The sequence below is a fragment of the Engystomops pustulosus genome, chromosome 1 (genome assembly GCF_040894005.1).
Source record: "Engystomops pustulosus chromosome 1, aEngPut4.maternal, whole genome shotgun sequence".
Classification (NCBI taxonomy): Eukaryota; Metazoa; Chordata; class Amphibia; order Anura; family Leptodactylidae; genus Engystomops; species Engystomops pustulosus.
The window spans coordinates 303,766,795-303,782,564 of record NC_092411.1 but is presented as its reverse complement, the minus strand read 5'-3'; positions in this window follow the sequence as shown (position 1 = coordinate 303,782,564).

Below are 15,770 nucleotides of genomic sequence, written 5' to 3'. Positions count from 1 at the left end.
ACCAAGTAATCTCCTCTGAAATAGGGGTTATTCATTGGTCTGACCATGCTCCAGTTAAGATCAAGATTATGGATAAATTTTCAGACCATAACGATTTTATCTGGAGAGCCAACATGTCTTCTGTAGCTCAGACAATACACTCGGCACGAATGGAAAATGCCCTCCGAGAATTTTTGAGATTCAATGATAACGGGGAAGCCAACATTTTTTCGATATGGGTAATGTTGAAAGGATTTGCTCAGGGAGAATTTATAGCTATAGGTAGTGCGATTAAAAAAAAAAGGAACAAGGAGATAAACGATACCCTGTTAAGGATTCAACTCTTGGAAGCCCAGAATAAGTCGGCCCTCTCACAAACCCTAACTCTAGAATTAAATAAACTGCGTATTCACCTTAGGAACCTCATGCTACATACCTACACTCACTCTCTCCAGAAACTGAAATTACGGTTCTATTCCCAAGATCAAAAAGCTGGGGCAATGTTAGCTAGAAGGCTGAAACAAAGAGCACAAAAATCAAAAATTCCGTCCATTATCCACCCACAGAATGGGGAAAAAATTATCGCCCCCAGAGATATTGCAAACACTTTTATGTCATTCTACTCAGAATTATATAATCTTAAAGAGGATAAAAACATCAAAGTACCCTCTCAAACTGAAATACAGGCATTTTTAGATAAATTATCTTTACCTAAAATATCTCCAGAACAGTTGGCATCCTTGAACGCCCGAATATCTGAAGTAGAGATTGATAAAACAATTAAAACTCTACAAAGCAACAAATCCCCGGGCCCAGATGGTCTCCCAGGAGCATTCTACAAAAAATTCTCCCAAGTATTAACGCCATACCTAAGCAGAGTATATAAAAAAGCAGCTACACAAGGAGCATTCCCGGATAGGATGCTTGAGGCGCTAATAGTTACAATCCCAAAGCCAGGCAAATCAACAGATAACACAGCAAACTACCGCCCTATCTCTCTATTGAACGAGGATGTAAAATTATATGCCAAGATCCTAGCCAACAGGCTTAAGAAAATTCTCCCCTCCCTAATTGCGCCTGACCAGGCAGGATTTACCCCAAACCGCCAAGCCTCAGATAATACACGTAGACTGATCAATCTTATGCAAATATGCCAACTTAGAAAAACCCCAGCTACGTTTTTAACAGTCGACGCGGAAAAAGCGTTCGATAGGGTAAATTGGGAGTATATATTTATGACTTTACGCAAATTTGGAATAGAAGGCCATATGTTTATGGCTATTAAAGCATTGTACTCTGCACCATCTGCTAGAGTTTTTGTAAACAGTACCCTCTCGGATAAATTTACCCTGTCGAACGGCACCCGCCAAGGATGCCCCCTCTCGCCTATCATCTTTGTGATTTCAATTGAACCGTTAGCTGAAGCCATCCGCTCACACCCAGACATAGCAGGAATAAAAGTGGGAGACCAGGAACATAAAATCGCTTTATTTGCGGATCACATCATATTGATGACTACCTCCCCGGAAAAATCCCTACCATGTATATTCCACCTAGCTCAACAATTTGGCTCCCTGTCCTACTATAAAATCAATAACTCTAAATCACAGATCCTCCCAGTGAACATATCTCCCCATACCCTCACTAGATTAAAATCCCAATTTAGTCTGGACTGGCAAACAAAACAAGTCACCTACCTAGGAATAGAACTTGCCTTCCCAATCACAGAACTATATAATTCAAACTTCCTTCCACTTGTAGCAAAAATAGACAAAGAGCTGACAGATTACTCCAAGCACACCCTCTCCTGGTGTGGACGCATCGCAACATATAAAATGATGATTCTCCCCAAACTCTTGTATTTATTTAGAACTATCCCCATTCCTATCCCAGAGTCCTTCTTCAATATAATTAGAACACAACTGAACAAATTCATTTGGCACAACAACAAACCTAGAGTAGCCCATAAAGTTCTAACTAAACCAAAGGGGGTGGGAGGCCTCAGTGTTCCAGATCTTAAGGATTATTATCTAGCTGCAGTCTTAGACCAGTTATATTTCTGGTGGAATGAAGAAACAAGCATGACCTGGAAAGAGATTGAGAGTAAATTTAGCGGTCAATCTCTCCTATTTCGCCTCTTAGATGGAATATGGCAAAAGACTCCAAACCCATTTAAATTAGCTACGATAACAGCCTCAGATTCAGCATGGCGAAAGCTAATAACCGCAGAATCGAATAAAATTAAACTCCCTCAACATTTAATTCCGTTGGATTATCTGGAATACAAAATACCAGAACTCAATCTTTCACAGTGGCGCACACGGGGTCTAAATACTCTAGCAGATATAACAGAGGAAGACAAACTCCTCCCCTTCAGAGAGCTAACTAAAAAAACGGGCATTCCAGAAACGGGCAATGAAGAAACAAGCATGACCTGGAAAGAGATTGAGAGTAAATTTAGCGGTCAATCTCTCCTATTTCGCCTCTTAGATGGAATATGGCAAAAGACTCCAAACCCATTTAAATTAGCTACGATAACAGCCTCAGATTCAGCATGGCGAAAGCTAATAACCGCAGAATCGAATAAAATTAAACTCCCTCAACATTTAATTCCGTTGGATTATCTGGAATACAAAATACCAGAACTCAATCTTTCACAGTGGCGCACACGGGGTCTAAATACTCTAGCAGATATAACAGAGGAAGACAAACTCCTCCCCTTCAGAGAGCTAACTAAAAAAACGGGCATTCCAGATAGAGAAATTTTCAATTTTATGAAAATTAGGAGCTTTTTACTTCACAATGACCCAAAAGCTTTGAACATACAAAAATCACCGCTTAAATACCTTCAAAACGCCTTATTGAAAAAGAAAGGAATAACTCTTTTCTACACATTACTTAGCAATAGACATGAACTTACTAAGCTCCCCTACATGACCCATTGGGAAAGGGATTTAGACATCTCGTTATTCATCACACAATGGCAAAAATCAATGGTCCTAACACACTCATCATTTCGATGTGTCGCTCACCAAGAAGCTATTGTTAAATCCCAAATGAGGTGGTATTTCACCCCTTCACGATTACATAGGATCTATCCTTCTACCCCACCAGGCTGCTGGAGGCTATGCGGACAGAGAGGAACCCTAACTCACATACTTTGGGCTTGCCCCAAGATCCGTACTCTATGGCAGGGAGCCCTCTCTATAATAACCAAGTTAGGCGTCACAGAGAATCTAGACTCACCAGAGAAATCTCTTCTTCTTATTGACTTAGATAAAATCCCAGCTACAACTAGAACAGTAGTGGCACACATATTGATGTCAACCAAACTAATCCTAACAAGACATTGGAAAGAATCGTTATGTCCTTCCTTACGCGAAGTCACCTCCGATGTCAATACAAACTACGCTTTTGAGAAAGCACTTTCATACCAACACAACACTCTAGCAGCCTTTACAAGACAATGGAATATCTGGACGACCTCTAGTTACTTCCAAGACTGAAGTAATATTACATTTGACTAAAATGGGCACAGTTATTTACCTCTGGTTTATGATATGTATGTTTATTGTCAATACTCTTTGTTTGAGTTATTCTTTGTTTCGAGAAGAACAGAAAGCATACTCTGGTAACATAGTGCCGAAAAAATAACTTCTGCCATTCTATACCGCCAAAGACTGCAAAGTTATATACAACGGATGACAACTCAGCGGCAGAGAAAACGAGAACTGGCACTTCTAAATCTTTATATCGGTACGGACGGTCCAGTATCAGTCCAGATGTATGATTAAGAACACTATGTAACTTGTATGACCGATTACTGGTCTATTGCTTGTATACTTCTCTTTTGTTTAAATAAAAAAGTTAAAAAAAAAAAAAAAAAAAAAAACTATGTTAGTTGGATCTTGGCATGGAGCTGGCGCTCCGCTTCCAGGCGAGCTTTCGCCAATCCAAGCCCCTGTCTCTAGGCTACTCCCCAAACAGCACTTCTAAGAACCTTTTGTATAAGATCAAGTGTAGTAGCGTTCTTATAAGTTTAGGATATGGCGGGTGAGGGGAATGTAAACAGATGCGCAAGAAGCGCTGAAATAATATTGGTAAATGATAAAAGTTTGCCAGTATATTTTGTGGATTACACAGCAGGGTGGCGACAAAGTTAACATGGAAGCCATGAAAACAACCCAAAATTCTGCCTGACACAGCTCGTTTGATAAGGGGACCATGTATGGAGGCAGTGAACTAGTAGTAGATTAAAGGTGCTGCAGTTAAAACTATGTTAGTTGGATCTTGGCATGGAGCTGGCGCTCCGCTGCCAGGCGAGCTTTCGCCAATCCAAGCCCCTGTCTCTAGGCTACTCCCCAAACAGCACTTCTAAGAACCTTTTGTATAAGATCAAGTGTAGTAGCGTTCTTATAAGTTTGGGATATGGCGAGTGAGGGGAATGTAAACAGATGCGCAAGAAGCGCTGAAATAATATCGGTAAATGATAAAAGTTTGCCAGTATATTTTGTGGATTACACAGCAGGGTGGCGACAAAGTTAACAAGTTTGATGTGGAATGCCCTGTAATAGCTCTTGGGCGGTGTGCCTTTTATCGCCTAGGCTCAGCAGTTTGAGCACCGCCTGCTGTCGCTTAGCGACGGCACTGCTGCTGTGCCTAGAGCTACCGACTGATGGCGCCATGGCCACGGATGGTAATTCGGAGGAGGAGGTGGAGGAGGGGTGGGAGGAGGAGGAGGTATAGTAGGCCTTTGAGACCTGGACCGAGGTAGGCCCCGCAATCCTCTGCGTCGGCAGTATATGACCAGCCCCAGGGTCAGACTCGGTCCCAGCGTGCACCAAGTTAAGTGTAGTAGCGTTCTTATAAGTTTGGGATATGGCGGGTGAGGGGAATGTAAACAGATGCGCAAGAAGCGCTGAAATAATATCCCTAAATGGTAAAAGTTTGCCAGTATATTTTGTGGATAACACAGCAGGGTGGCGACAAAGTTAACAACTTTGTTGTGGAATCCATGAAAACAACCCAAATTTCTGCCTGACACACCTCGTTTGATAAGGGGACGATGTATGGAGGCAGCTATATGGACGACTTTTGGAGGTAGCAATGGAGACAACGTGTGGAGGCTGCTATGGAGACAATTTAATTTGGATAGTGCCTGTATGTGGCAGTCCAAAAAAGTTTTCAAACCAGAGGAGCAGGTAGGTGGCCCTCCAGAAAAATGAAATAGATTGAGTGCCTGTATGTGGCAGTCCAAAAAAGTTTTCAAACCAGAGGAGCAGGTAGGTGGCCCTCCAGAAAAATGAAATAGATTGAGTGCCTGTATGTGGCAGTCCAAAAAAGTTTTCAAACCAGAGGAGCAGGTAGGTGGCCCTCCAGAAAAATGAAATAGATTGAGTGCCTGTATGTGGCAGTCCAAAAAAGTTTTCAAATCAGAGGAGCAGGTAGGTGGCCCTCCAGAAAAATGAAATAGATTGAGTGCCTGTATGTGGCAGTCCAAAAAAATTTTTCAAACCAGAGGAGCAGGTAGGTGGCCCTCCAGAAAAATTGAATAGATTGAGTGCCTGTATGTGGCACTCCCAAAAATTGTTTAAAACAGAGGACCGGGTAGGTGGCCCTCCAGAAAAATTAAATGCATAAAGTACTATAGCTAGAGCCAGTGGGCCCTGTCAAAAAATAGCCAGTTTCCTCTGCTTTAGTGTACAAAGAGGAGGAGAAGGAGGAAAATGAGAAGGAGGAGGAGTGGATAAATTATTCAGGTTGAGCTTCCTTCACCTGGTGGAGATTGGAAATTAGGAGAAATCCAGGCTTTATTCATCTTAATAAGCGTCAGCCTGTCAGCGCTGTCAGTCGACAGGCGTGTACGCTTATCGGTGATGATGCCACCAGCTGCACTGAAAACCCGCTCGGACAAGACGCTAGCGGCATGGCAGGCAAGAACCTCCAAGGTGTACAGCGCCAGTTCGTGCCACATGTCCAGCTTTGAAACCCAGTAGTTGTAGGGAGCTGTGTGATCATTTAGGACGATGGTATGGTCAGCTACGTACTCCCTCACCATCTTTCTGTAAAGATCAGCCCTACTCTGCCGAGACTGGGGACAGGTGACAGTGTCTTGCTGGGGTGACATAAAGCTGGCAAAAGCCTTGTAAAGCGTACCCTTGCCAGTGCTGGACAAGCTGCCTGCTCGCCTACTCTCCCTCGCTACTTGTCCCGCAGAACTACGCACTCTGCCGCTAGCGCTGTCAGAAGGGAAATAGTGTTTCAGCTTGTGCACCAGGGCCTGCTGGTATTCATGCATTCTCACACTCCTTTCCTCTCCAGGGATGAGAGTGGAAAGATTTTGCTTGTACCGTGGGTCCAGGAGAGTGAATACCCAGTAATCGGTGCTGGAATAAATTCTTTGAACGCGAGGGTCACGAGATAGGCAGCCTAGCATGAAATCTGCCATATGTGCCAGAGTCCCAACGCGTAAGAATTCACTCCCCTCACTGGCCTGACTGTCCATTTCCTCCTCCTCCAACTCCTCCAACTCCTCTTCTTCTGCCCATACACGCTGAACAGTGAAGGACTCAACAATGGTCCCCTCTTGTGTCTCACCAACATTCTCCTCCTCTTCCTCCTCATCCTCCTCCACCTCCACCTCCTCCGATATGCGAGAAACAGACCTAAGGGTGCTTTGGCTATCAACAAGGGAATCTTCTTCCCCCGTCTCTTGTGACGAGCGCAAAGCTTCCGACTTCATGCTGATCAGAGAGTTTTTCAACAGACCAAGCAGCGGGATGGTGAGGCTGATGATGGCGGCATCGCCACTGACCATCTGTGTTGACTCCTCGAAGTTACTCAGCACCTGACAGATATCAGACATCCACGTCCACTCCTCATTGTAGACTTGAGGAAGCTGACTGACCTGACTACCAGTTCTGGTGGAAGTTGACATCTGGCAGTCTACAATCGCTCTGCGCTGCTGGTAAACTCTGGATAACATGGTTAATGTTGAATTCCACCTCGTGGTCACGTCGCACAACAGTCGGTGAGCGGGCAGTTGGAGGCGGCGCTGCGCTGCCCTGAGAGTGGCAGCATCTGTGCTGGACTTCCTGAAATGCGCACAGATGCGGTGCAAATCAGACAGATTGGGGTATGTCTTGAGGAAACGCTGAACTATCAGATTTAACACATGGGCCAGGCATGGCACATGTGTCAGTCTGCCGAGTTGCAGAGCCGCCACCAGATTACGGCCGTTGTCACACACAACCATGCCTGGCTTCAGGTTTAGCGGTGCCAGCCACAGATCAGTCTGCGCCGTGATGCCCTGTAATAGCTCTTGGGCGGTGTGCCTTTTATCGCCTAGGCTCAGCAGTTTGAGCACCACCTGCTGTCGCTTAGCGACGGCACTGCTGCTGTGCCTAGAGCTAGCGACTGATGGCGCCAGGCCCACGGATGGTAGTTCGGAGGAGGAGGTGGAGGAGAGGTGGGAGGAGGAGGAGGCATAGTAGGCCTGAAAGACCTGGACCGAGGTAGGCCCCGCAATCCTCGGCGTCGGCAGTATATGACCAGCCGCAGGGTCAGACTCGGTCCCAGCCTCCACCAAGTTAACCCAATGTGCCGTCAGCTATATATAGTGGCCCTGCCCGGCAGCACTCGTCCACGTGTCCGTGGTCAGGTGGACCTTGTCAGAAACGGCGTTGGTCAGGGCACGGATGATGTTGTCTGACACGTGCTGGTGCAGGGCTGGGACGGCACATCGGGAAAAGTAGTGGCGGCTGGGGACCGAATACCGAGGGGCGGCCGCCGCCATGAGGTTGCGAAAGGCCTCGGTCTCTACTAGCCTATAGGGCAGCATCTCCAGGGTAAGCAATCTGGAGATGTGGACATTAAGGGCTTGGGCGTGCGGGTGGGTTGCACTATATTTCCGTTTCCGCTCCAGCGTCTGGGGTATGGAGAGCTGAACGCTGGTGGATGCTGTGGAGGATCGTGGAGGCGACGATGGGGTTTTTGTGCCAGGGTCCTGGGCAGGGGGCTGACTATCAGCTGATACAGGGGAAGGAGCAGTGGTGTGCAAGGCCGGAGGTGAACGGGCTTGGTGCCACTGAGTGGGGTGTTTAGCATTCATATGCCTGCGCATACTGGTGGTAGTTAAGCTAGTAGTGTTGGAACCCCTGCTGATCCTGGTTTGGCAAAGGTTGCACACCACAGTCCGTCGGTCATCCAGTGTTTCCTTAAAGAACCTCCAGACTTCTGAAAATCTAGCCCTCGCCGCGGGAGCCCTCTCCACGGGAGCTTCACTACGTGACACATTTGGCGCTGATGCACCTGCTCTGGCCCTGCCTCTCCGTCTTGCCCCACCACTGCCTCTTCCAACCTGTTCTGGTCGAGGACTCTCCTCCGTCTCAGAAGCACTGTGTTCACCCGGCCTCTCAACCCAGCTTGGGTCTGTCACCTCATCATCCTCCGATCCCTCAGTCTGCTCCCCCCTCGGACTTCCTGCCCTGACAACAACTTCACCACTGTCTGACAACCGTGTCTCCTCATCGTCGGACACCTCTTTACACACTTCTTCCACTACGTCTAGAAGGTCATCATCACCCACAGACTGCGACTGGTGGAAAACCTGGGCATCGGAAAATTGCTTAGCAGCAACCGGACAAGTGGTTTGTGACTTTGGGAAGGGTCCAGAAAAAAGTTCCTCAGAGTATGCCGGTTCAAATGCCAAATTTTCATGGGAGGGGGCAGACCGGGGGGGGAGGAGGCTGAGGTGCAGGAGCTGGAGGAGTGCCGATTTCGGTGACATGGGTGGACTGCGTGGAAGACTGACTGGTGGACAAATTGCTCGAAGCATTGTCGGCAATCCACGACATCACCTGTTCGCACTGTTCTGGCCTCAACAGTGCTCTAACACGAGTCCCAGTAACTTCAGACATGAACCTAGGGAGTGTAGCTCTGCGGCGTTCCCCTGCTCCCTCATAAGCAGGTAATGTCTCACCCCGCCCAGGACCACGGCCTCTGATCCCTGCAGTAGTTGGACGCCCACGTCCCCGCCCTCGTCCTCTACCCCTAGCCCTCGGGTTAAACATTTTGAAAATGAAAGTTATAACTTTAATTTTTTTTTAACTTTTTTTGTGTTTTTTTGTGTTTTTAAGTTTTTTTTTGTGTTTTTTAGTTTTTAAAACCAAATGATGCTATCCTATTGCTATGGCTATTTTCTAGCCAAGTATGAAAGCACACTGCTATGCCAGATGAGATGACGCTGAGTTATGAAAAAATAAACGTAAAATAAAAAGAAACTGGCAGACTGTGCCTAATTGAAATCCAACCCCTAATAAATTTTCCCACTTCGGTCTTTGCGATGGATATGTGCGTCACTAAGCGCTAAACACAGCGGTCGCAAGTCCCACTCCAAATTCCTCACAATTGGCTAGTAGATGCACTGCAGCAAGGACAGCCACCCGCAGATCAACCAGAAATAAAATATATATCACGCTATTGTAGGCGTAAGTAAGCCGTTTGGATTCTCCTATGGCTATTTTCTAGCCAAGTATGAAAGCACACTACTATGCCAGATGAGATGACGCTGTGTTATGAAAAAATAAACGTAAAATAAAAAATAAATGGCAGACTGTGCCTAATTGAAATCCAACCCCTAATAAATTTTCCCACTTTGGTGTTTGAGGTGGATATGTGTGTCACTAAGAGCTAAACACAACGGTAGCAAATCCCCCTGCAAATTCCTCACAATATGGTATTAGCTGCACTAATAGTGCCAGCAAGCCCAGCCACAAGCAAACAAAAAAAAAAAAAGTATAACGTTATTGTAGCCCTAAGAAGGGCTGTTGGGTTCTTGTTGAATCACTCCTGCCTAACACTATTCTAATAGAACACCCTAAGGCCCCTTCCACACTAGCGAGTGTGATGCGATGAACTCGCATCACACTCACAACGCAAGCTGCCGGGAACGCACGGCCCGAACGCTGCACCGCGGGAGTGAACTGACATGCAGTTCACTGCCGCGGTGCAGCGTTCGGGCCGTGCGTTCCCGGCAGCTTGCGTTGCGAGTGTGATGCGAGTTCATCGCATCACACTCGCTAGTGTGGAAGGGGCCTTACGCTTTCCCTGACCAGCAGCAGCTCTCTCCCTAGCGGCATCCAGACACAGAATGATCCGAGCAGCGCGGGCAGCGGCTATTCTATCTCAGGGTCACCTGATCTGGCCAGCCAACCACTGCTATCGACGTGTAAGGGTACCACGTCATGCTGGGTGGAGTGCAGAGTCTCCTGGCTTGTGATTGGCTCTGTTTCTGGCCGCCAAAAAGCAAAACGGCGGGAGCTGCCATTTTCTCGAGCGGGCGAAGTATTCGTCCGTGCAACGAGCAGTTTCGAGTACGCTAATGCTCGAACGAGCATCAAGCTCGGACGAGTATGTTCGCTCATCTCTAGTCTCCCCTATTGATCCACATGCAGGGGCACACTTGAATCGGTGGTGGAAGAAGAGAAAACACCACCTAGTCAGTTTTATCATAGAATATTGTATCTCCTTTTGCCTCTGACAGTTCAGCACAAGGGGTTAATTAAGATTCTTTCAATTGCTCCCTGCGCTCATTAAGTGTCTCTTGCAATTTATTTTTCTCCTCCATTACCTGTCTAAACGAATCCATTTACTACTTACACCCCGACCTCAATCGTGTCACCTTTCTCTATCCCTAAAACTGCTTTATCTTTCCGCTCTCCAGGTATTACCCCTAGTGGATATTTGTCCACCATCATTCCAAATCCTGCGCTGTTAATTCTGCAGCTCAGGCGCCACCTTCCAGACTTTATCACACTCCAACTATAACCACTGGGTCCACTTATCATATTCCATGTCCTCCTGCACTGTCAGCCTCATATGGGTCGCTACCTCCTGTGGTACCAGAGACAGAACTGTAACCACTGGATCCACTTATCATATTCTATGTCCTCCTGCACTGTCAGCCTCATATGGGTCGCTACCTCTTGTGGTACCAGAGACAGAACTGTAACCACTGAATCCACTTATCATATTCTATGTCCTCCTGCACTGTCAGCCTCATATGGGTCGCTACCTCCTGTGGTACCAGAGACAGAACTGTAACCACTGAATCCACTTATTATATTCTATGTCCTCCTGCAGTGTCAGCCTCATATGGGTCGCTACCTCCTGTGGTACCAGAGACAGAACTGTAACCACTGGATCCACTTATCATATTCTATGTCCTCCTGCACTGTCAGCCTCACATGGGTCGCTACCTCCTGTGGTACCAGAGACAGAACTGTAACCACTGGATCCACTTATCATATTCTATGTCCTCCTGCACTGTCAGCCTCATATGGGTCACTACCTCCTGTGGTACCAGAGACAGAACTGTAACCACTGGATCCACTTATCATATTCTATGTCCTCCTGCACTGTCAGCCTCATATGGGTCGCTATCTCCTGTGGTACCAGAGACAGAACTGTAACCACTGAATCCACTTATTATATTCTATGTCCTCCTGCACTGTCAGCCTCATATGGGTCGCTACCTCCTGTGGTACCAGAGACAGAACTGTAACCACTGAAATCTCTTGTCATATTTAATGTCCTCCTGCACTGTCAACCTCAAATGGGTCACTACCTCTTGTGGTACCAGAGACAGAACTGTAACCACTGAATCCACTTATCATATTCTATGTCCTCCTGCACTGTCAGCCTCATATGGGTCGCTACCTCTTGTGGTACCAGAGACAGAACTGTAAACACTGAATCCACTTATTATATTCTATGTCCTCCTGCACTGTCAGCCTCGTATGGGTCGCTACCTCTTGTGGTACCAGAGACAGAACCAACTCTCTACATTCTTTTCCTTTCTCTAGACAAAGCCTCACCTGCTCTCTCCTGTCCAGATCCAATGCCCCCTTATCAGCCACAGCTAAGAAGCTTATGATCCTCATGCCCCACTAGTAATAGACCCATGAGGCAGTAACGATATCATCCTATATGCCTGGACAGTACTTTGAACATTAAAAATCTTTCCTTTACATCTTTGCAAAAAGGTAGGAAATCCATGTGTAAAGCCCTCAACATCTATTCCCCTGTCCCCAAGACCCCTGAGTGCAATATTCATCAAATCCTGATCACTGATAATACTTGTCTTACCCCATTGTAATATACCATCTATTCATAAACCTGTTTAGATCTGACAAAGGAGCCGGCCCAATATCTGACGACAACATCTTGGTGTCAGTTATTCTCAGGGATGGTTTGTTGGAGGCTCCTCCCTGATTACAAACAATTGTCCTCGATCTCAGCTCCTCACATTCCTTCTGCCACATGTCCCTTTCCTCAGCCGCCTGTGAATACTCCTTCTTTGCATGTCTTTCCCATCTCTCCATTTCATCTAAATAGTATTTTGTGGCTGAATCTCCTGCATCTGATTTACCTGGTTTTACAGGGGGATCTTGTAGGGGACATAGAGGAGTTACAGTAGATGGAGATGCATTGTATGGTGGTGGTATATGTGGGTACAATCTTTCATGGGATACAGGTTCTACAGGTGTAGTAGGATACGTCTCCATTGAAAAATCTCTTTCTAGTCTCTCATCTATAACACTTTTGTCCAGTTTATCATTTTTGTCATTTTCATGCAAAAATCCTAAATCTGATGTCTGCACAGTGGCAATTTGTAGCCATTTGCTGGACCCTTTGTGTGGGGTTACAAATTCTCCATTACCAGTTTTGGTTCCTTCCAATTTAATGCGAGGCTGAGAATTTTAATTTTATTTTGCAAACTTTCTATCGCTTTTTCTAACTCCACATTTTTCAATAGACTCTCATCCAAGAAAGAAGAGGTATGAGTAGAAGTCTGCACCAATAATCATATATCTTCCATACAACTTTCTGCCTTCCCTAACTCTTCTCTCAATGCAGCAATATCCTGAGACAACTTCTCACCTTCCCTATTCAACACTTTTCCAGCCTGAAACAACAACTGAATAACTCTTCCCCATTTTGATTTCTTCTGCTTCACCGAGGGAGTCTCACTCATAGCAACTTTTACACCATCCAAAGTGCTATCATCCACATCTTTCCAGGAAAATGGACCCCCATAGCTAGCAACCAACTCCTGCACCAAATCAGCAAAAACATTAGTACACCGCCCCTCAACTATAACCTCATCAGCAATTTCTCTAGTTTTTGATCCTTCTTTAACTGTTGAGAAATTTTTTAAAAAACTTTCATATTTACCATATTCCGTTTGAACCCTTCAAACGAACAGCAATATGGCACCTTCAGAAGATCCTTTTTCCTGCTTAAGATCTTTACCACGCTGATGATTCCTTATTGGAGACCTGGTACCTGAGGAATACTCCTTATCGATGAGCCTCGATATTTCCTTGATTCTTTTGCGTTGAAGCTGGTACTTCCTCTAGGATGAATCAACCAGACGAGCCCCCAAGATGTCAGAGTTTAGATGGTTTATATGTGCAACGAAGAAGTTGTTTCTGGCCCGTGTGAGTTCCGACTCACTCAACCACTAGAGACTACGTCCACAGTTGCAGATTCTCAAGGCTCGATAATAACGATCCAAGCAGGTTTGCTCAGTTGCAGTTTTATTACTGTGATGTTCACAGGGTGACAGCAAGTTAGAAACTGTTACCCTGGGACTAAGGACACAGTGGGGGTCATTTACTAAGGGCCCTATTCGCGTTTTCCCGACGTGTTACCCGAATATTTCCGATTTACGCCGATTTTTCCTGAATTGTTCCGGGATTTTGGTGCACGCGAGCAGTTTGTGGCACATCGGCGCTGGCATGCACACGACGGAAATCGGGGGGGGGGGGGGGCGAACTGTAACCCGACGGATTCGGAAAAACCGCCGCATTTTTTAAAAAAAATGGTCGCACGGGCCATACTCACATGTACCACGATGAAGACAATGAACTCCGGGGCACCTCGGTGGACTTTGGCGCAGCAGCGCCACCTGGTGGACATCGGGTGCAGGACCTTCATGAATTGCCGGAAGACCCGAACGCTCGTCAGAGAAGCCGCCGCTGGAACGCGAATGGACCGGGTAAGTAAATGTGCCCCAGTGTGTATGTATGTATGTATGTATATATTAACACTACAACACCTGTTCACATCCCCCTACCATTGTTTGCAGCTGTGTTTATGGCCCTTTCACTCCATTATCACCTCAATGGAAGTCTCAAGAAGATTCCTCCCAAATGGCTGGAAGGTTTATTCCACAAACATCCCTGTCTAACCAGAATGTACTAGAATATTCCTCCAGAATATTCCAATATAACTCTCTCTCCTTCCTACAAGGGAGACCTCTCTGATTTCTGCAAACAGTGCCGCATGCCACAGTATTTCTCAAAGAGGGGCACTTGAAAAGGGTGGAGTTGGTGTAGAAATTGTCCAGGTAGAGGTGGTAGCCCTGGACCAAATCTCAAACTATCTTCGCAGTAATACCCAGGAAGGGGGGGGGGGCATTCTGAGGGCACATCATATACTTTGAACTTGTAGGTATACCCTGATGTACTTTCGCACAGTATATACACTCACCGGCCACTTTATTAGGTACACCATGCTAGAAACGGTTTGGACCCCCTTTTGCCTTCAGAACTTCCTCAATTCTTCGTGGCATAGATTCAACAAGGTGCTGGAAGCTCCTCAGAGATTTTGGTCCATATTGACATGATGGCATCACACAGTTGATGCACATCCATGATGCGAATCTCCCGTTCCACCACATCCCAAAGATGCTCTATTGGATTGAGATCTGGTGACTGTGGAGGCCATTTGAGTACAGTGACCTCATTGTCATGTTCAATAAACCAGTCTGAGATGATTCCAGCTTTATGACATGGCGCATTATCCTGCTGAAAGTAGCCATCAGATGTTGGGTACATTGTGCTCATAAAGGGATAGACATGGGCAGCAACAATACTCAGGTAGGCTGTGGCGTTGCAACGATGCTCAATTGGTACCAAGGGGCCCAAAGAGTGCCAAGAAAATATTCCCCACACCATGACACCACCACCACCAGCCTGACCCGCTGATACAAGGCAGGATAGATCCATGCTTTCATGTTGTTGACGCCAAATCCTGACCCTACCATCCGAATGTCGCAGCAGAAATCGAGACTCATCAGACCAGGCAACATTTTTCCAATCTTCTACTGTCCAATTTCGATGAGCTTGTGCAAATTGTAGCCTCAGTTTCCTGTTCTTAGCTGAAAGGAGTGGCACCCGGTGTGGTCTTCTGCTGCTGTAGCCCATCTGCCTCAAAGTCCGACGTACTGTGCGTTCAGAGATGCTCTTCTGCCTACCTTGGTTGTAACAGGTGGCGATTTGAGTCACTGTTGCCTTTCTATCAGCTCGAACCAGTCTGCCCATTCTCCTCTGACCTCTGGCATCAACAAGGCATTTTTTTTCTTATTCGGACCATTCTCTGTAAACCCTAGAGATGGTTGTGCGTGAAAATTCCAGTAGATCAGCAGTTTCTGAAATACTCAGACCAGCCCTTCTGGCACCAACAACCATGCCACGTTCAAAGGCACTCAAATCACCTTTCTTCCCCACACTGATGCTCGGGAGAACTGCAGGAGATTGTCTGGACCATGTCTACATGGCTAAATGCACTGAGTTGCCGCCTTGTGATTGGCTGATTAGAAATTAAGTGTTAATGAGCAGTTGGACAGGTGTACCTAATAAAGTGGCCAGTGAGTGTACATCTTCATGCCATACCTTGTCCTCTTATTGGGCAGGTACTGGCGAAGTCTCCCTTTAAATTGTACC